General features: G+C 44.7%; 1 long non-coding RNA gene across 1 annotated transcript; it reads left to right on the forward strand.

The window, feature by feature from the left end:
• Positions 1–367: 367 nt before the first annotated feature.
• Positions 368–19,758, forward strand: LOC138247276 (uncharacterized). The gene is made up of 3 exons (XR_011194401.1): positions 368–482; positions 10,493–10,566; positions 19,309–19,758. It is a non-coding gene; the product is annotated as an uncharacterized lncRNA (long non-coding RNA).
• Positions 19,759–27,606: the final 7,848 nt, after the last annotated feature.

Raw genomic sequence — 27,606 nt, forward strand, 5'->3', positions numbered from 1 at the left:
GCAGAATATAAATTAAGGCATGATGGAATAGAAAAGCGAAGGGGTCAGTCATGGTGGTTAACATCATTGTAGTAGACGCCACGCCACTGGGAGTTCAAAGTGTACTCCTCTCTTTGGAAATGGAAGGTGGTTTAACCCCTTAGCTGCTGGGCCTCCCCTCCACAGTGCTGGACCCTTTTCTAGGTATTTGGGGTAGTTTGCACTTAGGCCTTCATAACATTTTGTCCACATAAGCTATCTATGCCAAATTTGCATCCTTTTTCCCACCATCCTATGGGCTCTAAAGGTACCCAGGGGTTGTGGGTTCCCCTGGGGGAGACCAAGAACTTAGCCAAAATACAGCTAAACTTTCGTGTTTTTTTTTTCAGGAAAATTGGAAAAAAAGGCTGCAGAAGAAAGCATGTGGGTTTTTCCCCGAAAATGGCACCAACAAAGGGATTGGGTGCTAAAATCACCATCTTCCCAGCTTTCAGGAACAGGCAGTAAGAAAACCACATTATTCAACACAATTTTGGCATTTTTCTGGGACATACCCCATTATTACTATTTTTTGTGCTTTCAGCCTCCTTCCAGTTAGTGACAGAAATGGGTGTGAAACCAATGCTTGATCCCAGACAGCGAAACATAAACATTTCTGAAAAGTAGACAAACTTCTGAATTTAGAAAGAGGTAATTTGTGTGGATCCTTCAAGGTTTTCTACAGAAAGTAACAGCTAAACTAAAAAAAAAAATTGAAATTGAGGTGAAAACAGAGAAATTCCCTTCCATGTTTTCTTCTATAACCTTTTCCACCTATGGCAGATTTTTGAAAGCAATATACAGTTACATCTGCTGGACTTGTCTGGTTGTGGGGATATATAGGCTTGTAGGTTCATCAAGAACCCTAGGTACCCATAGCCAATAAATGAGCTACACCTTGCAAGGGGTTTTCATAGTATACCGGGTATACATCAATTCAATTGGTGAAATATAAAAGGTGAAAAATAGGTAACAAGCAAACCTTTGTATTTCCAAAATAGGCACAAGATAAGGTCTTGAGAAGCAGTGGTTATTTGCACATCTCTGAATTCCGGGGTCCCCATACTAGCATGTGAATTACAGGGCATTTCTCAAATCAACTTCTTTTTTACCCACTGCCTTACATTTGGAAGGAAAAACTGTAGAGAAAGACAAGGGGTAATAAGATGTGTTCTTTTATTCTGTGTTCCCCCAAGTCTTCCGATACAAATGGTACCTCACTTGTGTGGGTAGACCTAGTGCCCGCGACAGGAAACCCAACATGGACACATCACATTTTTACATTGAAATCTGACGTGTTTTTGGGAAAGTGACTAGCTGTGGATTTTGGCCTCTAGCTCAGCCAGAACCTAGGGAAACCTACCAAACCTATACATTTTTTAAAACTAGCCACCTAGGGGGACCCAGGATGGGGTAACCTGTGACACTATCACCAGGCTGTGTTACCCAGGATCTTTTGCAAACCTCAAAATGTGGCCAAAAAAACACTTTTTCCTCACATTTTGATGATAGAATGTTCTGGAATCTGAGGGGAGCCACAAATTTCCTTCCACCCAGCATTCCCCCAAGTCTCCTGATGAAAATGGTTCCTCACTTGTGCGGGTAAGCCTAATGCCCGCAACAGGAAATGCCCCAAAACACAACATGGACACATCACATTTTCCCAAAGAAAACTGACTTGTTTTTTGGAAAGTGCCTAGCTGTGGATTTTAGCCTGTAGCTCAGCCGGCACCTAGGAAACCTAGCAAACCTCGACATTTCTGAAACCTAGACACCTACGGGAACCCAGGATGGGGTAACTTCTGGCACTCTTACCAGGTTCTGTTACCCAAAATCCTTTGCAGACCTCAAAATTTGGCTCAAAAAAACATTTTTTCCTCTCATTTCGGTGATAGAAAGTTCTGAAATCTGAGAGGAGCCACAAACTTCCTTCCACCAAGCATTTCCCCAAGTCTCCTGATAAAAATGGTACCTCACTTGTGTGGGTGTGCCTAGTGCCCGTGTCAGGAATAGATCACAAAACGGTCAATGTTAGTCCTTAAATGAGGGCAACTGTTGATCCTGGGGTGATCCATTCCTGACGCAGGCATTAGGTACAGGCACTTAAGTGGACTAAAGTTTTTATAAGGACAGGTGGGGAAACACTGGGTGATAGGAATTTTGTGGATCCCAGCATATTCCTGTAGTTTGTGTGACACAAATGCAAGAAAAAATTGAGTTTTTATTCAATGTTTCACCTTTACAGGGTATTCTGGGTAAGAACATTTTGGGGAATCCACACAAGCCACACCTCTGTGGACTCCACCGGGTGTCTAGTTTCCAGAAAAGTCTGGGTTTGGTAGGTTTCCCTATATGGCCGCCGAGTGCAGGACCAAAAACTAGGTTGTTTTGTGATAGATAATTTTGATGTCTCCACAATACGCTTTGGGCAGTGGAATTTGGGGCTGAACTAAATTGGGGAGCCCCCAAGAGAACACTCTCTTTGTGCTTGCCGCTGCATGCACCTGCTCTCTGGGTTGGGTTAACCTGCTATTGTCCCGCTGCACGGACCGTGCTTGCAAAGGGACAGCAGGACTGTCCTCATTTCCTCCCTCAGAATCACTGGAAGAGGAGTTATCAGATGGGACTCCGACGACTGAAAAATCACTCCCAGAGTCTGCACCATTGTCCTATCCCTCAGGTGCTGTCTCAGTATCGGCTATCTCAGTCTCTGATCCTACGTCAGAGCTGTCCTCTATAACCTGAGTTAGGGCTTGAGCAGCAGTCCTCCAATGAGATGCCATCTCTGCTACTGGCTAAACTCATGCTCTAAGACACTAGCCACGTAGACAGTCACAAAATCGCTGGTGGGTGTGTGTGTGATGCATGCAACAGTAAAGGTCATTCACCTTACCTTTGCTTCTTCCCTCAATCAGCTCGTTCTCTGAAGGCACTCAAAAAAACAAAAAAGACACACTATTACTTCACCTTATCACATACCAATCGTCACAGTCTTTAGCGCCTCTAGCGTCCAGTCCAACAAACATTATGGGTGTTCCCACTCCCATGACCTCCTCCTCAGATTCCCTCACTACCACCCAGCAAAAGTGTCAACTCAAGAGAAATTTTGGCGAACATATATATACATATATATATATATATATATACATATATATATATATATATATGTGTATATATATATATATATATATATATATATGTATATATGTAAAGAGATCACTATTATATGTGGGTGTGGTTTTCCTGGGGGGCGATGGCAGCTCCCAGGGAAACCACACATGCATTGACAAAAATGATCTCTCTGTCTCTCCATATATATGTATATTTATATACATCTATATATAGATATACATACCTATATATAGATAACACATATCTCTATATATTTTTTAATAGCTGTATGGTTTTACAGCTATTTAAAAAAAATTGTCCCCACAGGAGGTCAGCCTTGCTCACGGGCGACCCCCTGTCTATTTCATTTACATTTTTTATAGTTTTATTTTTTAACCTCTGGGGGGCACAATTGCACCCCCCCCCCCCCACCCCAGGGGTAAACAAACGTTTTTTATTAATAAAATATGCCCCCTGGGATCAGGGCTGACACGTTTTCTGAGGGTGCCAATCCCCCCCATGTAAAATCCCTTGTGTCTAGTGGGGTTTCCTGGTCCTGGATCACAGCACGGCTGCGATCCAGGGCCAGAAACCATTTTAGGAAGGCCACGTTTGAAAGGGGAGAATCTCCCCTTTCAAACGATGCCTTACTGAATGGTGGGGGGTGCCGTGCGGGCCCGTTTTCCCCACCAGAGGAGAAAGCGGCCATACCTGCTGCTTCCTGCTCCGATGGGGAAAACAAGTGTGACGACTGCGCTCCTCGCGGCGTGCTGATGTCACAAAGGGCCGGGTAGGGGAGCAGGGGGAGACACAGAAGCTCTTCCGTGTCTCCTGATGGGGTTTTATATTTTAAAAAATCCTCCAGTGCGATGCACCGGAGGATTTTTCAAACCCCCCCTGGTGTCAGCCACTGGTCGTGACTCGCACCAGGGAGGTAGTGCGAGTGTCGGCCAGTGAGCAGCGCCCTCACCTGTCGGGTTAAGAACAGTCAACAGAGTGAATATGTGGCACACGAAGAAGGTCATTTTGGAAGGGGTCACTTGCTGGCAGTGGTGGGTGTCTTGCCATCCGCACCTCCTGGGTTCTTAGCTTGATGTCCCCGCTTGCGTTGGGGTGGGGATATGTTGTTACAGAGGCAGGGGTGTCTGGGGCAGGTTCTTCCCCTGACAGGATCTCCCTTCCAGTGATTCACCACCCACCGATGAAGGGCCTGGTGTAGATGCACTAAGGGAAGGGGTAGAGTATTGTTGTCAGTCCTTGCTCAGGGTGGTTTTAATGGCTCTCAGAACCCCTTTAGGGAGGCCATGTTGGTATTGTGAGCCTCCCACTGTTCTTGCATTTCCAGATGGAAGTCCCTCTGCAGTTGCTTCATTTCCCGGAATTCAGAATGTACCTGGCCCCCAAGATGTGTCTGATGGTGTCCTGGCCAATAACAGCCCCAGTGGCCTCACTCTGCTGGCCCATAGCATACCTCCCACGCGCCCTACAACTACGGGTCTGTCCACTTACCACAGGGTGCCCTCTCCCATTGGTCCCTGGACCATCATTGTCAGAGGTGTTGTGTTGTGACTCAGGATCCATGACTGTGTGGTACTCGATGGTTAATACTGTGCTAGAGACACAGGTTGGGGGGGTGCATAGTTGCTCGTGATGTAGAGGCAAACGGGCTGGGAGGTATTGATGTCGCCATAGTGAGGCTCACTGCTAGTGTCTGGCCAGGTTGCCCAGATGGGCCAGAACCATTCTCCACGTCCAGATGTCCAGGAGTGTCTTCATCACTGAGGGCTTCATCCACAGGGATAGTGACAGTCTCTTCATTGGCCTCTGTGTGGCCAGTGGTAGCTCAGCCTGTTGATGTGAAAGACACAATGTTACTGGTTGTGTTGTGACATCTACCAAGACCTTGTACATATTTAATTTGCTGGTAATCCTATTGTGGCAGGTACAAATGGTATTGGTTGTATTGACATGAGATTTGTGGAACCTGCCAGATCTCCTTGCCCAAAACAGCTGCTGAGATGAGCAAAACATTGTCCCTTGGGGGAATGGCCTGGGAATGTCAGCCTGCCACCAGTGCAGGATAACAGTGGTAAGACAAGCTAGGTTTTTGGTCTATTTTGAGACCTAGTTGAATGTGATGCAGGCAGACCCAGGAGTTTGCTGTATAGGTGTCAAGAGTCATCATGTGGTTACTGCAGTGCTAATGTGTCTACTGCCAATACCATTCCGGTGATGCATCTTGAGGTCTTTGGAATCATTGTTTTGCACACTTGGTAAGGTGTCCTTTCTGTTCTTAATAGTTTCATTTTGGGTTAGCAGGTCAAGATGGAGCTAGGTAGCCAGAGACATCTCAGAGTTGGGCATGATATGTATTCTGGTCTCTCCCAGATGAGTAAACCTCAAATCTGACTTAGCAGCCGGGTATTTGATCAAGTGACCAATGATGTGGTGTTTTGAGTCGGGGAAGTTCGGAGTTACAGTCACATCACTGTCTCTACTGCACACACTAGACAATTTTCATTCTCCCAGGGGTGTGGTGTTCATTTGGGAGTTCTCTACTAGATGGACTTGGGCAAGTGAGACAAGTTTTGTTGTTGGAGTTAGTTAAACTGGCCCAATAGAGATTTGCATTCTGGTCAGCCCCTCTACTTCCCACCATTTTCCATGTGGTATCCTCCCAGGGGAGTGAACTTCAATTGGGATTTCACAAACATGGCTATTAAGGCATATGGTCCCTATGCATGGGTCTGGAGTGAGGGATAAAGAGCCTCCTGGCCTTAGCAGTCAGGTCACTCCCTCCACTACACACACTTTACAAATGGTATCCTCAAATCTGATTAAACTTACATCATGATTTGCCAAACTGGGCTCTTTGATCTATTGTACAGTGTTCTGGTTTTGGAGTCAGAGAAACAGTGCCTCCTGTGAGTTGCAGTCAGGCTATTCTATCCTATCTACTTCACACACTTGACCAATGTCACACCCCCAGGTGGGTAAACTTAATTTGGGAGTTGAGAAACAGGGGTATCTCAACAAGGGAAAACTATGCTGGTGTTTGGAGTTATGGAAACAGTGCCTCATGGGATTTACAGTCATGTCAGTCTCTTTGCTACACACACTATACATATGTCATCCCCCAGGTGAGGAAACTTCATTTGGGAGTTGAGAACGGGGGTATTTGGACAAGGGAATGTTATGCTGTTGTTTGGGGTTATGGAAACAGTGCCTCCTAGAAGTGTAGTCATGCCACTCCCTCTACGGCACACAATATACATATGTCATCCCCCCAGGTGAGGGAACTTCATTTGAGAGTTGAAAAACAGGGTATTTGGACAAGGGAACACTAAACTGGTGTTTGGGGTTATGGAAACAGTGTCTGCTGGGATTTTCTGTCATGTCTGCCCCTCTACTACACACACTGTACATATCTCATCCTCCCAGGTGAGCAAACTTAATTTGGGAGTTACCAAACAAGGGCATTTTGAGAGGAAGACACTGTGCTGGTGGTTGGAGTAAGAGTATCAGAGCCTCCTGGAATTTGCATTCCTGTCAGTCCCTTTATTTCACACACCATAAATCTGTTGTCCCCCCAAGTGAGTACACTTCATTTGTGAGTTGACAAACAAGGGTATATGGCAAATGAACACTTTGCTGGTGTTGGGAGTTACAGAAACAGTGCCTATTGGGCTTTGCAGTCATGTCACTCTCTCTACTACACACATTTGAGAAATAGTATCCTCCCAGGTGAGTAAACTTCATTAGAGAGTTCACTAACAGGTGTATTTGGACAAGTGAACACTGGGCTGGTGTTTGGTTTTGTAAAACCGGGCTATTGGGCTTTACAGTCATGTCACTCCCCCTACTTTCCGACAGTTAGCCCATGGTATCCTCCCATGTGAGTACACTTCAGTTGGGAGTTCGCAAATAGGAATATTTGGAGAAGAGGACACTGTGCTGGTGGTTGTAGTCATTATAACAGTGGCTCCTGGGAGTTGTAGTTACATGAGTCCCTTTATTACACACACTTGACAAATGTTATCCTCCCAGGTGAGTACACTTCAATTGGGAGTTAACAAATAAGGGTATTTGGTGAAGGAAACACTGGGCTGGTGATTTGGGTAACAGTAACAGTGCCTCCTGGGAGTTGTAGTCATGTAACTCCCTGTACTACACACCCTATATAAATGTTACCTCCGCCCCCACCCCCCCCAGATAAGTACTCTTCAATTGTGAGTTGCTAAACAGGGGTCTTTGGACAGGTGAACACTGGGATGGTGAGTGGAGTGACAGTAAAAGTGGCAAAAGGTGATCTATGGGCATGCAGGGCATTGCATTTTGGTGACGTTTCCCATGGTGTGACTTACTAGTCTCCACTCCCCCAGTTATTCCTTTCAAGTCCTCAGGATGCAGGATGGCCAAGACCTTCTCCTCCCAGAAAAAAAGATGTGATGGGGCACTGGGGTGGCCACCACCAGTCTTCTTGGCCTGCAGCTGGTGCCTGCAGACCAGGGCACAGACCTTTCCCCTGGGGTGTCCTCCTTTGTGCGCAGGGTAGTGCCTATAGCATTGACTCTGTCGACTATCTTGCCCCATGTTTCCATTTTCCTACTGAGAAGAGTGTGCTGGACTTGTGCTCCAAACAATTGTGGCTCTACTGTTATGATTTCATCCACCATAACTCTCAACCCATCCTCAGACAAAGTGGATTTTTAGAAAGTGACATGGTGGAATAGAAAAAAAAGTGACAGTGACTCAAGCGGGAAGGTACAAAGGGTGTGACTGGACAAAAATGTGTGCTGGGTGTGAAAAGAGATAATGAGAAAAAAGTGGTGCCTAGTATCTGTGCTGCATGGTAAATAATTTGCTCTGGCCTCAGTGTGTTGCAGTGTAAATGCAAAGAATTGTGGTGTGTGAAGGGGTGTGTTTTATGGTGTCCTTTGCAGGTGTGTCATGTGTGGCAATGAGTGTCAGCTGTGTTGTTTTCAAATCCATCCAATTTGCCATTGTGTATTACTTTCCTGACCGCAAACCTCAGTGGTTCAGACTGTCATTGGCTAACCGCCATGGGTGTCCGCCACTGCGACTTTGGGCTTGAAATATGCTCATTGGTTGGCCGCGGTGCTGTCAGCCTATTTCCAGGCCTCCACACCACTGCCCATGTGCCTTTTTTGGTTGGCGGTCAGCGGTCCTGCCTGTTTGACTCTTAATAGGGTGGTCTGCAAGACTGCCAACATGGCGGTCTGGCGGTCAGACTGCCTAATTCGTCCTGAAGCCCATAGAAAAAAGAAGAAAACCTTTTGAATTTGTCAAGTTTGAAGCAGGGATTACTGTGTTTTGTCCCTCATGTGGTGCACCAAAGGTTGTGGTATGCTGCACTAAGGAGAAATCCATGAGCGCCACCTGCCTGCATCAGCTGTAAGATGGCGGCGTAAGAGCTTTAGGATGCCAGGCGCTATATCTACTCATCACAGCATTACTGGGCTACGAAAATTATCGGATGGACTGCTGCTGAGGTCAGGGCATGATCCAATACATTTAGCTTTCGCTGCTGTAAAGATCCATTCTGGGATTCAGATGGAAAGGATCTGTAGCATTCTCCCATTGTCAGAGCTCTGTTCTTATGTAGCCATGTTACTGAGTGCTGCACACTCCCCCCTAAATTCTAGTGCCCCTCATGAATGAACTGAGCTCTGAGAGAAAACTGAAGGAAATGCGCACTGAACTGTTTGGTAACGAGGCAAACCAAAATTTTGTACAAATCCAGACGAGGTATGATGGTTGTAAGAAGTTGAGCAAGTCATGGAAAAAGAAAGGCAGTAGTGTAGCACCAGTATCACAGATGGAGAGTTACAACTCTTGATCTGAGTCTGCCTCGGTTGCCTGGGTTACTTCTTGCGGGCCATCATGAAGTACTTCTTACCCAAGCTCTTTTACCAGTCTTTTCCAGCCTTTGTGCTGGAAGATTGATCTGTGGGTATTGTAGGTTTTTAAGTCAAAGCCTAACAACAGCACACCTGTCTGGTTTTCTAATGACTTCCTGAGGGCAGTCTGAAAGTTTCCCTGGGAATACTTTTTACCCATTGTTTACCATTGGCTTTGTGTTTTATAACTGACATTTGCTTGCTTTCACTTTTCTGGCATTATTTGTTTTAGGCTGTCTAGCTTGAGGTCATCACTCCTATGGAGCATAACCTATTTACTGTATTCTTCCATAAGTGCTCACTTTCTGTAAACAGACCTTTAAATCTTGGGCCTATCTTGTCACATTTGATGTGCATTCAAAGACAAAGGTCAAATGCCAGGCACCGTCTTCTGAGGGAGCTTGGTGTTTACTTTTTTTCTCTGACTTTGTATTTGTATTTAGTATTTATAAATCGCATTCCGGTCGTAGCATCGAAGCGCTAGCTATGAAAAGAGAAAGAGTCAGAAAATAGAAAAAGAGAAGAAGCTACTGGGGAAAGAGCCAAGTTTTTACTAGCCTCCTGAAGGTCATAAAATGTTGTTCCTTCCTAATAATCAGGGGGAGCGAATTCCAAATCTTGGCAGCTGCCGCAATGACTGCTGTATCCTGCTATCTAGCCTTGTGAGTTCAAGGAATATGAACCAGATGGGCTCCTGTTGATCTGAGTTGATGGCTCGGTGTATACCAACACAGCCTTGAGGGCAAATATTGAGATCTGCGTCTATGTAAAGAATTATGAGTCAAACATAGAGTTTTAAAAGTAATGCACTTTATGACAGGTAGCCAATGCAATTGTTTCAGACTACTGCTAGCTGATGCAGAGCGGGGAAGGTCTAATATAAAACAGACAGCTGTATTTTGAATCAGGTGAAGCTTCCTTTGAAGTTGGAGGATTTATGTGACAATCTTGCTGCAAAGGGAATGCCTTTGTTTCTAGCGCACAACAGCATTTAAATGTCTGTAAATGAACTGTATGAATATTTCAGAATATATCAGAATTAGGAAAGCACAGATGGAGCATCTTTTGTTGTAATTTCGAAGTGTGATGGAAACATTTTATTACAATCAAAACAAATCCAAATACTAGGTAAATGGTTCTTAACCTTTTCACTTCTGCGGACCCCCATTGAGTCATAATGGGAGTTTGGGACCCCTTCTGAGTCATTATTGGAAGCCGTGAACCCCCGGTCTAAGCAATTTTTATGATTTGGACCTCAAAACAATACACAACAATACAAGAACAAGTATACACCAAATAAGATGCTCTAATAATGACATAATTTGTGTAACTCACAATAAAATATAGAAACATTTTCAAATGTTCAGTTTTTCTTCTTTATTTGTATCTGCTTTAGAATGTTTCATTGATTAATTTCCATATTATTTAATTTTGTAAAACAGTCACGGGCCCCCTGGGTAAGCCTCACGTGAACCCCAGAAGTCTTCAGACCCCAGGTTAAGAACCATTGCACTAGGTAATGACATTTCCACTTATTGTTTATGAGCTCTTTATCAGTAAAACTACATATACAAATATAATGTTCATTTTATTTGAATATGTGTTGTCTGTAATGCCAGTGTGCTACCACACCACGCACACTCCACTCTACACCATGCTGCTTTGCAACACTCCATTCTGCTCTACGTCTATCCACTCTGTGCCACTCCACAATATTTAATGACACTCTACTAAACTCCATTCCAATCACTGCTACACCACTCTACTTCACTCCATTCTACAAATGTCTAGGACACTCAACGCCCCTCCACTCTACTCAACTCTACTCCACTCCACAGTACTCTACTTCACTCTGTGCCACTCCACTACACTGTGCGAACCTCTAAGCAACTTCCTCTATGCCATTCCATACCACTTTACTCCTCTCTACTCTGACAGACTATTCCACTCTACTCCAGTACACCACTCCATACCACTCCACTCTACGCTACCTATGCCATCACACCCTATGCCACTCCACTCTACACTTTACTCCACCGTATGCCACACCACCCTATTCTGCTCTATGACACTCCACTCTACTTCACTCTACATAACAACACTCCACTCCACTCTACTCTACTACCCTCCACTCTGGCACTCCACTCCACTCCACTCTGTGCCACTCCAGTCTACGACACTCTACGCAAATCTACTCTACAATACTCTACTCCATCCTATGCAAGTCCTTCAATGCCACTGTACGTGACTCCACTCTACACTGACAGTCTACTCCACTCTATGCCCCTCCATTTTGACACCCTACTCCCTCCAAGACACTCCGTGACACTATGCCACTCCAGTCTGACACTCTATCCCCCTCCACTCTGCAGTAATCTACTCCAGTCTACACCACAACACTCTAATCCACTGTTCACAACTCCCACTTTTCCACTCCACGCCACTTTACTCTACTCTACCGTGCAACACTCTACACCACTTCACACTAAGATACTGTACGCCACTTACCACTACGACACGCTATGCTACTCCACTCTGTGACACTGTACTCCACTCTATGCCACTCCACTGTACCACACTGTACTCCCTCTATGCCCCCCCACTCTACTCAACTCTACTCCCTCCACCACACTCTATGGCACTCCCCCCATGACACTCAATGCCATTCCATTCTAGGATACTTTACTCTACGCCACTCCACTCTACGACAATCTACTCCACTCTACGTGACAACACTCTACTCCACTGTACACAGCTCCTTCTATGCCACTTTACTCCACTGTGGGCCACTTCACTCTAATCTACGACACTGTACTCCATGCCACTCTACAATATTATATTCTATGCCACTCCACTTTATGCCACTCTACTCCACTACACACCACTCGATTGTATGACACTCTGACACGCTACACCCAAACTCTACACCCTTCCACTCTACTCCTTTCTACTCCCTCCCATTACCCTACTTCACTCCACTACACTCTACGCCACTCCTCTCTTACACTCTGTGCCACTCCATATCAATCTGCTCCACTCTATACCCCTCCACTCTACAACACTCTACTCCCACACAACACTCTATGCCACTGTGACACTGTACTCCATTCTGCCACTCCACTCTACAACAATCTACTCAACTCTATGAAACAACCCTCTATTCCACTGTATGCACCTCCCTCTATGCCCCTCCATGCCACACTCTACTTCACTCTGACACCTTACTCCACTCCACCCCAATGACACTCTACAGCACTCCACTCTACTTCACTCTACGCCACTCCCCTGTATGACACTCTATGACACTCCACTCTGCACCGCTCAATGAAACTCTATGCCACTTGACTCTATGTCAATCTTCTCTACTGAATGCTGCAACACTCTACTCCACTGTACGCAACTCCCTCTGTGCCACCCCACACCACTTTATTCCACTCTACGCCACTCCACTCTAATTTACGACACTCAACTCCACTCTACGCGCCTCCACTCTATGCCCTTCGACTCTACTCCAGCCCACCCCCTCTATGGAAGTCCACGACACCCTGTTCTCCACTCACTGCCACAACACTCTTCTCCACTCTACGCAACTCCCTCTGTGCCACCCCATGCCACTTTACTCCACTCTACGCCACTCCACTCTAATTTACGACACTCAACTCCACTCTACGCGCCTCCACTCTATGCCCTTCGACTCTACTCCAGCCCACCCCCTCTATGGAAGTCCACGACACCCTGTTCTCCACTCACTGCCACAGCACTCTTCTCCACTCTACGCAACTCCCTCTGTGCCACCCCATGCCACTTTACTCCACTCTGCGCTCTAATTTACGACACTCAACTCCACTCTACCCTTCTTCACTCTATGCCCAACCACTCTATGCCCTTCCACTCTACTCCAGTCTACTCCTGCCATGAAACTCCATGACACCCTATGCCACTTCACTCTATGCCACTCCATGATACTCCACTCTATGCAACTCCATGACACTACCACTCCATGACTCTCTGTTCTACTCCACTCTACGCCACTTCATGACACTACGCCACACCACACCACAACACACTATGCCACTCTACAACAGCCTACACCACTCCATGACACTCCACGCCACTCCACTCTATGACATGCCACGCTCCTCTTGGCCACTGACTTTTAATCATGCTGAACAGTAGCCAGCTCGTATACAACATTGCTAAAACCCATTGACAAAGGCAATAATAGCCCTTGCATAGATGAGACCTATTGGCTTTGACAATGCTTGTCTTGAAACAGATTCCTTGTGGTATACCTTTTTCAGATTTTGGGAACTGAACTTTCCTCCACAACCAACACCCAGACCCTTTCCCCCGTGTGACACAATAGTGGCTGTGCCCGATTATCACCAGTCGTGGCTCGCAAGGGTTACAACGGGCGGGGAGGCGTGCGCAAAAAGATAGTAAAAATAAATAAATTTACCTGTGCGCTGCGCTGGCGCTCCTCCCTGCCTCCCAGCTTGCCCTGCGGCCAATCCTGTTGCTGCTCAGAGCAGCGTTAGGATTGGCTGGAGCACCCAGCCAGGGCGCTCTCAGGCAGACTAGGAGCCTGTGCATTTTCTCTCCAGCCTGGCATCACAGTGCCTGGCTGGAGAGAGCACAGTTCGCATGTGTGTTTGGCCAGCCCGAGAAGGCTGACAAACACACATACGCACTGAGGGGAATGCACAGTGCACTGCCTTTGCCCCTGTTATCCCCATTGGCCCGCCCCTTTAACAATAAAAGGATAGTTGCTGGGCTGGAGAGAGCCTGCACAGGCTCCTAGTCTGCCTGGGAGCGCCGTGGCTGGGCGCTGCCAGCCAGACGTGATGCTGCTTTGAGTAGTGTCAGGATTGGCTGCAGGGAAAGCTGGAAATAAAAAGCAGGGCTAGACTAGAACTACCACGACTTTAAAAAACCCACTCCTATAGCACCTAATATCTTAGAGCATCTGACGGGCATAGAGGGTGCAGAAGAATACAAGTTGCACAGCAGTACTGTGCAAATAATTTATGTGCATTTGCACATACTCATTTTTGCATGCATTAGCACAATGTGCACATAGTTAACAGCTTTACTTCTTTGCTCTCAAGCTGTACCCAGGACGAGAACCTGGATTATCCGAAACGTGGGTAAGTGAGCCGCGGAGCTGCCGATATCCAGGAATCCCATAGACATAGCTGCCAGATCATGAACACCAGTCTGGCCATGCAATGGCACTAGTGGCTAAAGTCATCATGCTTGAAACCTAAAGCCCGAGAGAAAGTCAAGGATCACCATTTTATTGTGAAGAACTTGTTAATTCCTAGAATAGATGAGATCCTCCAGAAGTACAAGATGCCAACTCGCTGAGTGCCAGCAAAGTGGTAAAGGACAGACCATCTCCGAATTTTCGAGCCAGTACAGGTCTTCAAGTCAGCTCATCCCACATAGTGACACATTAGTGTGGAAACAAGGGCTACAGGTTATTTTGCTTTCAGTCAAAACTTTAAGTACAGTAAGTTGGTTTGCTTGATGGGCAGGAATCCACAACCCCTTCTCCCAAGTTGGAGGTATCAGTTCCTAAATACCTTATCACCTTATCTTCTTTTCCATTCGAGATTTAAGCAAGGTCTGTGATGTCTCATTCATGTCTCATGATTCCCAACATTCTATTCAGAGCGTCTTCAGCGCGCGCTAACAGTTTTTTTCTGACCGTAACGTTCCTATCAGCATTTCCTCGGCTCAGCGCTCCAGTCAGCAGCTGTTCGGCTTCACTCTAGGGAATTCCTTTTCGGCTTCCGCTTCCGCACGTCAGCTGTTTATCGGCTTGGCTCTGGGGAATCCTTCTTTCTGCTCCTGCTACACGTGTTTTCGACGCTCAGTGACATCGGAGTGCCAAACCACACCTCTTACTCCTCTCAGCTGTTTTTTCCTTCACGGACCTTTACTTCTTGGTTCTGCCCCTTCAGGTTTTTAACCCTTTGTTAGCCCTTTTTTCTGCAATTGGCGAATTTTAACCTAAACTACTAATTTTTGCTGAACTTCTGCTATATATATATTATTTTAAAAAGGAAAAATTTTCAGAGGATGAAGAGGCTCAAAATTTTAAAGATAATTTGGAGTCTTTTATTAAGGACTCAGTCCAGAATGCTGTCTCAAGCTCTATTTCGGATTTTTCTAAGTCCTTTGAAGCATTGGTCAAGAAACTACTGTATTGACCTCTGATGTTTCCTCTTCTGGCGCCAAGAAGGCTAAAAAACAAAGGGCAGATAATGATGCCCCTAATTCCGACTCCTTCAAAAAATCCCCCTTGTGAACCAGGTACTTCCACTAATATCACCTTTACCATTCAAGTTTCTCAGTTGGGAGATATAGATGATGATATGGGTGAATCAGATACGGATAAGGATGACCCAGACATAATGAGCTGGTCAGGGCCTGTGGAGAAGAGGCGTAAAACTTCTCTTAATTTACTGGGAGAGTTTTCAAAATCAAATAACTCTAATGATTCCTTGCTTGATTTCTCAGGTCAACCGATGTTTGATCCTGCTCTTATCCATTTTCCAAACTCCACTGAGTGGACTCCCTGTGAACACGTGGCATCAGCCTTTAGATAAACTGGCGTGTAACAGATTGAAATCCGAATGTCCCAGACCTTCCCTTTCTCACAATGTTACAGCCACTCCACTGATTGATTCAACCATGCTTATGTTCTTCACAAAATTTGGCAAAGATCCCAAAAAAGGGGTGGACAGGGCTTGGACTAATTGCCAAGACAGATTGTTGGCTCTTTCCGGTACATTAACAAGAATTTTAGATTTCGCAGAGGAGGCCAGGATGGAGGGCAAGAAAGTTGACCCGATTATTCTGTCAAATTGGGCCCAAATGGCGATTTGCCTCCTAGGCAACACAAATGCTTCCATGGCACAGGAAAGACGAGAGTCTTTTATTAAAAATAGACTCCAAATTAAGCAATCTTGCTACCAAAGAGATGGTGCTAGAAGCTAATGGGCTACTTTCGGGGACTCCTTTATTAAGGAGCTCAGTAAATACGTAGCCACCTTTACATCTATAGACAAGGTGCAGTCCTCCATACAGAAGATTTTTCACTCTCATGTTTTTGGCAGGGCCGGCAAAGGCAGGAGTTGCTTTGCCAGCCGATTCACCCACAGGGGTGTGGTCAATCAGACCAGAGGCTCCACTTCAACAAAAGTTCAAGGCACAGTTTTATCCACAGAGGAATTGCTCCTTCAGACGTGGCTACAGATCCAGAGGTTTCCAAAATTCAGGTAAGAGATCGCATTTCTGGCCCGTTGTTGGTGGGAGGACGGACAGCTTTGTTCCTAGCGAATTGGCATATGTTGACAACAGATTCATGGGTCTTGCAAACTGTTTCAGGTTATTGTATAGAGCTCTGTTCCACTCCAGTCCAACATTATCGTCCAAAACCTTTGTTTTTTCCAAAGAGCAAGAGGAACTGCTCTCTCAAGAGATCCACTCACTCAATCTCAAACAAGCTATAGAAGTATGTTCCCCTCATCCTTCAGGTTTTGTCAGCACTCTTTTTCTGGTTAAAAAAAAAGAAAAAAAAATGTTGTCCGGTCATAAATTTAAAGTTGTTCAACAAGTTTGTAGTGCACCATCATTTCAAGATGGAAACTATTCTCCATCTTCGGGACTCGTTATAAGAAAACGATTGGATGGTTCGTTTAGACCTCCAGGATGCGTATCTCTCCAACCCTATTCATCAGTCCTTCAAGAAATTGCTTCAATTTCAATGGAAGGACCAATTTTTCCAGTTCAAATGCCTCCCCTTCGGTCTTTCTTCAGCTCCATGGTGTTCTGCCGAGGGTTAAAGCCTGTGGTGACACACATGAGAGCTCAAGGTGTCAGGATCATGTTTTATGTAGACGATTTTCTCATTTTACACTAGGACAGATCCATACTGACAGGGAGCATTTGGAGAAATTTGTTTCTCTCCTCCAAAGTCTAGGTTTTCTCATCAACAGAGAAAAGTCCAATCTTATTCTGTCTCGTCAGATGGAACTTCTAGGTTTCCTCATAGATTCCGTCAAGGCTACCCTTCATCTTCCAACCCAAAAGATCTCCCATATAAAAAAAAAATGATTTCAGTTCTGAACAGGTCTCAACTTACAATCAAGGGTCTAGCTCGTATAATCGGTCTTCTTGCCTCGTCTATCCAGGCTATTTTTCAAGGTCCCCTTCATTATCGGGTGCTCCAGAGATTGAAAATTCGACTTCTTTGCGAAGGTTTCGCGTACGAGGATTTAGTCTCGCTAGACCACGATTCTCGCGTCGAGCTCCAATGTTGGCTCGATCATCTAGATGCCTGGAATGGCTGAGCAATTTTCTCTACAGCTTCAGATCTTGTCTTAGAATCCGATGCAAGTCGGACTGATTGGGGCGCAAGATGTGCTCAGTTCTCGACTGGAGGTCTTTGGTCAAAAGAGGAGTTGTCACTGCATATTAACTGTTTAGAGATTCTTGCAGGTTCCTTTGCGATCCAAACATTTGCCAAAGACAAGGTAAATTGTTCTATTCTCCTCCGGATGGACAATCTCTCTGCGGTCCGATATATAAATCATCTAGGAGGTACTTGGTCAAAACCTCTGGTTGAGCTTGCAAAAAGTCTGTGGGAATTTTGTCTCCAAAATCAGATTTCTCTGCAAGCGGAATATCTTCCGGGAAACATGAATACGATCGCAGATTGGTGTTCCAGATATCTTCAGGACTCCAGCGATTGGCAGCTTCATCCTTCAGTTTTCAAAAACCTTTTTTCCAGATTCGGTCCTTTCTCGGTCGACCTCTTTGCCTCTTGTTTGAATTCTCACCTCCCTCGCTTCTACAGTTGGTGACCGGATCCTCAGGTGTTGGGTACTAACACTTTTCAGCAGGAATGGTCCAATCAAACGAATTACGCTTTTCCTCCTTTCATTATGATCTCCAAAGGCTTGGTGGATATTCGTCGCCAATCCACCAGAATTTTTTTAATCACTCCCTTTTGGCAAGGCCAACCTTGGCTCCCTTCAGCTCTGGAATTGTTAATGGACTTCCAAATCCTCCTCCCTCTCTTCCCCTCTCTTCTGTTGAACCCAATGGGACAACCTCACGAGTTATTAATCAATCATTCCCTTCAACTGGTGGCATGGATGGTTTTGGGTCTTCCTGGAGAACCCCAGGAATTTCGCAGGAAGCTGCTAGCTTCATCCGCCAGGCCTGGGCTCCCGGAACAACCAAGGCCTATAAGTCAGCCTGGTCAGCTTGGCATAGTTGGTGTCTGGTCAGGGTTGCCAATCCCTTTTCAGCAGATGTAGTTCTCATCGTTAATTTCTTAGCCTCCCTGGCAGTTCGGGGTAGAGTGTATAAGACGGTCAATATGTATAGGTCTGCGATTTCCGCTGAACATGTTCGAATTAACAATAAACCAGTCGGTGAACTTCCTCTAATATGCCGCATTCTAAAGGGAGTACGTATAGCTAAACCTCTGTTACCTAAGTATAACGCTATGTGGGATGTTAATGTCATTTTGCAATTTTTATTATCTCAACAACCTAATTTTCTCTTATCTCTCAAATTCCTTTCTGCTAAACTTACTATTCTTCTCTGTTTAGTTTCTTTAAAACGTATTTCTGATGTTAGAGCTTTAGATGTGACCTCTGTACAGTATACTGCTGCAGGTGTTTTCTTTCAGGTACGAAGAAGAACAAAAACAAATTTAATGTCAGTATTTTACCCGTATTTTCCTGATCATGCTGAATTATGTGTGGGAAGTTGTCTGGGAGAGTATATATCACGAATTAACGATTTGAGAAGGCCTTCTGAAACTCAACTCCTCGTCTCCTTTAGGTCCCCTCATAATCCCGTCTCGTCCACTACTTTAGCCCATTGGGTAAAATGGATTATGAACCTTGCAGGTATTGATATTTCTGTCTTTGGGGCTCATTACACTAGAGGAGCTATGGCATCCAAGGCTTTTTGGGCAGGATTGAGTTTAGTTGACATTCTCAAATCGGCAGATTGGTCAAATGTTTCAACTTCCAGAATGTTTTATTGTAAACCGATCTCTCATGTGGCCAGTTCATTAATTTCTATGCTTTGAACTAGCATAATAGGAGCCTCCGTGTTTTGTAATAAAATGGAGCTTCTCTTAACTTTAGTGAAAGAAAGTCTTGATTTTATTAAAGACACGGAGGCGAGTATTATCCCGCCACTTCTTTAACCCTCCCTTTGTTTTGATCAGGTTCAATTGCCTCTACTAACCAGACGTCCTAGAAGGCTTCTTCGTCCACAAGGTGACGCTGCTCCTGGTCTACTTACAGATGTACACAAGTGTTCCTTCTTTCAAGGCTTCCAGCATTCCATGCTTCATCCGGACTTCGACGAAAATACTTTCTGTGTCATCCATCGCTTGGAAGCTTTTTTATCCTTTTTATTGGCCTGTATTATTTTATTTTTTATTTTTCCTTTATTCAGAGTTGATTAACTGCTCTGCAAGAAAAGAGGACTTGTTGCTCCCAGTCAAGACGTTTATACCTACCTGTTATCCTGATTGGTTACTTCTTTGTGACATATTCTGTAGTCTTCCCAGCTAGGAATGCTGGGAGTTGTGGGTTTTTTCCTGGCTGCTATTTGAATTAAAGCAAGAGAAGATAGCATAATATTCACCTCTGTGTCTTTAATAGAATCAAGACTTTCTTTCACTAAAGTTAAGAAAATCTCCATTTTACAAAACTCACGCAAATTGTAATTTCAATGTATTAGATTCATATAGTATGCTCAACGTCATAACAGTAGTGCTTCTGTGGGGCAATGCCAATGCTTCGCAAAATATTGCAGAATGCTGCCTTCCCTTCTTGTTGCTTGTGCCAAACAGTTTACATTTAGAAACCAAAATAATTTCCAGTGCCTCTATGACCTTATTGGCAGACATACACATTATTTTCATTCAGGTAAGCCTAAGTGCTTGGATACCTTTTGGAATTTAAGTACTGCATTAAAGGAACAAATAAAACTTAACCAGCACTTGTTTCCAGTCAAATGAATAGTTTTAAGTTTTTTTCATAGCCAGAGTTTGTGTGGAACCTTGTATGCAAACGCTGCCAATTGTTTAGACTACGAATAAGGTTAGTCCATTGCTCCTCAAATGGCAGTGGTCTCAAAAATAAGAAAGACTGTCAGAATTTCTACTAAACTGGTCGCATGTCTGGAATAGAAGACGCTGCATAAATATCTCACGTTGGAGTCAATTCTTCAAGGTTGTAGTGACTAAAACGTGTCCAATTTTGAGTATGTAAAACATAAATTAATCCTAGTGTGATGTCAAAGTTGTCCTCAGTACTGCACTTTCATGCTCATGTTATTTATAGCAAGTAAATAGAGGTTTTGCTAACTGACAACACTTTAATGACTTGATTACAGAATGTAAGAGCTGTGAAATTCTGGTTCAATAGTAAAGGGCACGTGAACATCCTAATGCCATTCAGCTCCAGCCCAGGATCGAGAACAGTCTATAAATTGTGTTCATATCTACGGATTTAGGATTAGCGGAAACGCAAGCAGTGAGTCACAAAGACCTTCAGAGCGCATGCAAGAAAAAGCTATGTACACTAGGATGCGAGAAACTTGTTTTGACTTATTGACAAAGTAGAATAGAATGATCATAACAAAACACCAGCGCATTTGAAAGAAGAAGCAGACTAGAGTTGTAAAACCATTTGCGGTCTTGAATGTTTCCATACAAATTAACAGCCATATTGGTATTGAAAGTATATCACACAAAATATTCAGAGATACCTAAAACGCGAAATAAAAACTAGGAGGAACCCTTTATGCTATCTAAATGATGTGCTGCAGTCATGCACCTTGTCCAAAATTGTATTTGTTAGCAGTTTTTAGTTTATATGAAAACGTCTGAACTTTGTTAGGGATTGCTGAAAAAAACGATTTTAGGTTTTGTTTTAGACGTTTTAAATCAGATAAGAATATGCTGTTTTATTGGCACTTCTAATTGTAAAAATCACACTGCAGCATGGCCGCTCCTTTCGTCTATCTTTGAGGCAGCCGCACCTTCATCCATTGCTCGAGTCCTTCGTGACTGCTATTTCAAATACTTGTCGCTCTTTGAAATAATCGACCTCTCCTTGTATCGATACTGAATGTCGGTGTTGTTTCCATTTTGAGAACATGACGCCTTCAATAAATGTCTGCGAAACATCGTACTCAAAGTATGGCGGCCGAAAAATGTGTTCGCTTGACTGGATATCGAGTTTGAATGCACGTTAGCCTCTCGACTGCTAGGGTTTTACGCCCCCTGGTGCTGAGCCTTTTGTGTAGCAGAAAAAAGCCTAGTTATGAATAAAAAAAATTCTAGCTTAAGCCTAAGAATTTTCAATTCTGTTAAGGACAAGGAGGCAAGGATTATGCTTTCTCTTTCTTTACTGGAACATTCACAGCAGCCAATTAAAACACGTTTAAACAAAAAAAAAACATTTCCCAAGGTGCTCTAGTGTATAAGTCACATGCACCAATCAACCATAGTGACCTTAGTCCATAAAGTCCATAACCTCGAACGTCATATCCTCTTTCTTTGCTTCAACCAAAAACTGTAAATTCTTTCTCACGACCTCAAAGTCTTTAGATGATACCAACTCTCATCTAGGAAGGAAGAAACCAACGAAGAAGACCAGACTGAACATCAAGTCGGCTTTCCAAGAACGTAGACTTCTGGATGGAAAGAACTTCAGGAATTCTTCTGATCAGTTCCTAAGAAATAATAATAAAAAAACCAGCCGGTAATATCTTCAAAATAATGGTAAAAACCATTTAATATCTTTCACGTCTTATTATACGATATAAACAGTGGGAGGGTAACAATGAATTACAAAATTTTAAGAGCAATAAAATTATCAAAATTCATGAACGGGTGGGATAATCCTCGCCTCCGTGTCCTTAATAGAATTGAAAATTCTTAGCGCGTAAGCTAGAATTTTTTTAATTCTATATCAGGACCGGAGGCTCGGATTATGCTAGTTCAAAGCTGACCCATAACAACAGAGGGCACATCCAAAACAGGCTTAAAGTCAAACTTACGAAAAGTACTTTCAGACGACCAGTCTGCAGATTTCATAATATCCGTTAAACTGGAACCTAACGTAAAAGACTTAGAAGCCATTGCTCCCCTTACTGAATGAGCTCCAAAATTACTAGTATCAATGCCTGCTTCATTCATAAGCCATCTTAACCATCTCGCAAGAGTGGCCGAAGCAACTGGTTTAAAAGGTTTCTGAAGTGCAATTAATACTTGCCCATTCATGTCCTGTCTATGTTCTTCAGTAGACATTTCATAATCTTTAAGACACTGTACCACACATAATTTTGGATTATCTGGAAACCAAGGGTACGTTACTGACCTGCAATTGCTCTTGGTTCTTCTGGAAATAATAAAGGTTACTCCCTCCGGAGAATAAAGTCTCCCTGATAGATCTAGGGCTCTCACGTCTGAGACTCTCTTGCATGAGACTAAACATAATAACATAGTTAATTTAGCTGACAGTTGTTTCCGGGACAAGTATTTGTTACAGGGCCAAGAATCCAAGAATCTTAATACAATATTCACATCCCAAAGTACAGAGTACTTAGGCTGAGGAGGATTCGAAAATCTGATACCCCTCAACAGTTTACATACTAGCGGATGTTCACCTACCTGCTTGCCTTCAATAGGTGGATGACCTGAAGAAATTGCCGATCTAAAATTATTGATTGTTCTATAGGCCAAACCTGAAGAGGCTAACTCAGCCAGAAAATTAATAATCATATCAATACCTGACCCCATGGGATTAAGATCTCTTCCATTGCACCAACTAACCCATTTACGCCATGCCGATGCATATCTCTTGTGGGTACTCTTTGCCCATGCTCGCTTGATAAAGCCTTCAGCCTGTTGCGAAATTCCCGGGGCTTTCCATCTTGCCCTGAAACCTTCCAAGCCATCAGAGTTAGAGTCCCCAATACAATTAAGGGATGTTGATGGCCCTCTGGACTGAGCAAGAGGTCCAGATGAGGAGGAATTAGCAGTGGAGGAGCACATGCTAATTGAAGAGCAATAGGGAACCACGGCTGAGATCTCCACAACGGGGTCACTAAAATCAGTTCTGCCTTCTGCCTCCTCACTTGAGCCAAGACTCTGGGGCCCATATTTATACTTTTTGACGCAAAACTGCGCCAACGCAGTTTTGAGCAAAAAAATTGCGCAGGCTAACGCCATTCTGAAGCGCCATGCGGGCGCCGTATTTATTGAATGACGTTAGCCGGCGTTAGCCGCCGGCGCTGTCTGGTGTGCGTTAAAAAAAACGACGTACACCAGGCAGCGCCGGCGTAGGGGGAAAATGGCGTATGGGCGTCCAGAAATGGTGCAAGTCAGGCTGAGGCAAAAAAATCGCCACAACCCGATTTGCGCCATTTTTTTACGACGCCCATCCCCCATTGAAATGACTCCTGTCTTAGCAAAGACAGGAGTCATGCCCCCTTGCCCAATGGCCATGCCCAGGGGACTTCTGTCCCCTGGGCATGGTCATTGGGCATAGTGGCATGTAGGGGGGCACAAATCAGGCCCACCTATGCCACAAAAAAAATAAAATAAATACTTACTTGGACTTATCTTAATGTCCCTGGGGTGGGTCCCTCCATCCTTGGGTGTCCTCCTGGGGTGGGCAAGGGTGGCAGGGGGTGTCCCTGGGGGCAGGGGAGGGCACCTCGGACTCATTCTGAGCCCACAGGTCCCTTAACGCCTGCCCTGACCCAGGCACTAAAATCCGGCGCCAATGCAGGTTTTTTAGTCCCGCCCACTCCCGGGCGTCATTTTTGCCCGGGAGTATAAATACGACGCATATACATCGCAGTCATTTTTTAAGACGGGAACGCCTACCTTGCATATCATTAACGCAAGGAAGGTGTTCACGCAAAAAAATGACGCTAACTCCATGAACTTTGGCGCTAGACGCGTCTAACGCCAAAGTATAAATATGGAGTTAGTTTTGCATCGAATTTGCGTAAAAAAAAACGAAGCAAATTCGGCGCAAACGGAGTATAAATATGCCCCTGGGTATCAATAGGAACGGCGGGAATGCATAACACTGGAACGAGTTCCAATTCTATAGAAAAGCATCCGTTGCCGAGGCCTGAGGATCCGGTCTCCAACTGAAAAATTTCGGAACCTGATTGTTGAGGCGAGACGCAAAAAGGTCTATCTCGCAGAAACCCCAAGCCTGGATAATCTGTTGAAATATCTGTGGATCCAGCTTCCAATCGCTGGGATCCGTCAGATATCTGGAGTTCCAGTCTGCCACTAAGTTCTGATCTCCCGGAAGATACTCCGCCAACACCACTAGTCTGTGTCTCAGGCAATAATGCCAAAATTCCTTGGCAATTTCCGCCAGAATTCTGGATCGCGTTCCCCCCAGTTTGTTCACATATAGTACCGCTGATATATTGTCCATTCTCAGAAGAATGCAACAATCTGTCCTGATCGGGGATAAACTCTTTATTGCGAAAGACCCCGCCAAAAGCTCCAAGCAATTTATGTGCAAATCTTTCTCTGTTGATGACCAACGACCCCCTGTCGTCATTGAGCCACAACGAGCTCCCCAGCCCCACTGGCTGGCGTCCGATTCTATGACAACTTCTGGGTGAGATCCGAAAATGGCCCTGCCATTCCACGCTTCCATGTGGTGAAGCCACCACTGAATCTCTTCCTTGACCTCCGAAGTCAGAGGAACCTGGGCTAAGTAACTCAGACCTTGCCTCAAATATTGAATCTTCAATCTCTGGAGGGCCCGATAGTGTAAGGGGGCAGGAAAAATTGCTTGAATGGATGAGGCTAACATCCCCACTAGACGAGCAATGCTCCTTAGGGAAATATTCGGGTTGAGCAATGCTGCTCTCAATTCTCGTTTGATATTGCAAATTTTTGCAGCTGGAAGCATCAATAGGGAGAGAATGGAATCTATCCTGAAACCCAAAAACTCTATCGTTTGGGATGGTTTCAACAATGACTTCTGCGCATTGATAAGGAAACCTTATTCCTGCAGTAACGGGACTGTCCAATTCAGATGTGTCAGTAGCGTCGTAGCATCCTGCGCCATCAGTAAGATGTCGTCCAGATATATGATAAGACGAACTCCCTTGGTTCTCAACCATTCCACTACCGGTCTCAAGAGCTTTGTGAAGCACCAGGGGGCCGAGGATAGGCCGAATGGGAGAGCCATGAATTCTAGTGTAGTGTGGTTAGTTTTACGTATTCATTGCGCTTTAGCTTCAGGCTTTAGGCCTTTGTGCACTTTACCCTGAATATATTTTATTCATTTGCTGACAGCTTAGAGCCTCTGTGCACTTTGCTCTACATGCTTTTTATTAGGCTTCGTACTGTTATTTTTCAAATAGCCAGTTCTACGGTGTTGTTTTTTATTCATATCACACTGTTTTGCCTACTTTAGCACTGGAGTTCTCCATAACATATTTACTCTGTGCTTCAGTCAAGGATACAGTCTGGTACATTGCCGATAGACGTGGTAGGAGTTTAGACTTGGCATTCCTGCGTAGGGACATTTTGTGATCACGATGACATGTTAGTTATAAAATCACTTCCTTGTCCCAATACAAGCAAGAGGGAGATTCCGACCAGGGAACCACAACTAGACGCTGACTGCCTCGTTGCAGATGCTGAACCAAGATCACAGGTCTTTGCTCAGGTATGAGGGCTGATGTCTCCACAGTGATTCTAATAGGCAAGCTAGAAGCTTAACATGCTGTGCTCTAGATAGAACAAGCAGAGGGAGAGTAGAAACTGTTTGACAATATGATAGCTTTGTTCTTATGTTTTACTCTCCTGGTAACTATTACAATCCTACTGTGTTGTATCGTTCTGGTTATTGCGGCTCACGCCTTAATATCTAAAATACAGTTGTTTTATTAAAAAACATTATATAAAACTTATACTGTCTTTGTCATTTGTATATGAGGTCATATTGGAAATAAGAGAGTTGGTTTGGATCTGAGTAACCACGACTTCCCTGAGAAGTTCCAAAGATGTCATGCGCTCGGCTGCCGAATCATTCCTTCCACATGGGAGAAATGAGGCACTGCTAGTTAGCCGGAGCAAAAACCGGATTTAGGGTGACAGAGTTCTTTACACGTGGGTCAGACTCAGTCCCCCACACCGTTATAGATCCTGCTACCTAGAAATCCAGTAGTCTCATTTAGAATAATGAGAGCCCCCGCGACATGGCGCCGCCAACGTTTGGTCAGGCTCTAATGATTAGGTCCGACTGACTCTCTTGGTCTCATATATATTTTGACTCCTCGGTTCCGTATACGGAGACGTCCGTGGGGCTGAGGGTTTCCGCCGCCACGGCATAGGTGCTTCCTATTGCTTAGTGGTTGGTTGTTCAAGCTTGAACTTTGAAAGGAAAAACCCCGATATTGGTGTGCCTTCTCTGACCTGGAGCTATTTTTTATAAAAAATGGCGAATCCTAATGTAGTGAATATAGCACTTAATATGCGTCATCCGCTCACGGGACATCTGTTGACACATGGACTGGCAGTCCAGGGGGGTCCAGTCACTTTTGTGGTGGACGCCCATGCAGCCTATAGAACGGAACTTTTTTATTCTTGGGTCGGATTTCCAGCAGTGGATGGGGGAACAAATACTTTTCACGAATACACTGTTGCGAATGTCCCTGGACAATACAGGGCTTACGCTTATTTAGAAATACCTCTGTCTTATCAAGAACACCATAATTGGCTTGATGGCGCCCTCCCACACACAGTAGCACAAGTTAGGTTAGGTCCGCTGAGTAATGATGGTCCTACCTGGCCTTTATTGGCTACATATACTCCTCATCCTGCGGTTGCTCAATTGGCAGTGGTTGAAGTTCGTTGTTTATATACAGAATTAACGGCTACATATAGACGATTAGTTCAGTTTGTAATGCAGACATTAAATACGAATGCAGCACGTGCTGCTCCAGCGCACCCACAGGCAGTGGTTCCGGGTATTAATCCGGCCACTGTACACTCAGTTATGGGTAAAGTACCGGCTAAACGAGAGGAGACTCCATTTTGGCTGGCGCAAAAAATTAATACGCTGGAAGCAGTATTTCCCCATACGGGACCTCAGGATAAACATAGGATTTTGACGATGTGCTTGCCGTATGGGATGGTTCCTCCGGTGGACCTTTGTAATACCTGGGGCACGGTGTTTGCCGCGCTCTACACTACGGCACATGGTACACCGACATTAGCTAATTTACCGGACGTGCTTAAACAGATTCAAGATGAATATGGGGCTGCCCCTGCCTTAGATTTGGGCATGCAGTTACTGGGCAATTTTGCCACAGTTTCTTCTAATATTTTGAGTAATCTCAAAGGAGAGGCAGTAGCACTAGCAGTGCGAATGCGTCTTCGGGATGTTCCGCTGCTTAATCAGGAGCGGGAGCTTCCGAGAATAATAGCGGAAACATATTCTAGTATTGGTCGTGATAG

This window comes from Pleurodeles waltl, chromosome 7 (genome assembly GCF_031143425.1).
Source record: "Pleurodeles waltl isolate 20211129_DDA chromosome 7, aPleWal1.hap1.20221129, whole genome shotgun sequence".
In the NCBI taxonomy this organism is placed as follows: Eukaryota; Metazoa; Chordata; class Amphibia; order Caudata; family Salamandridae; genus Pleurodeles; species Pleurodeles waltl.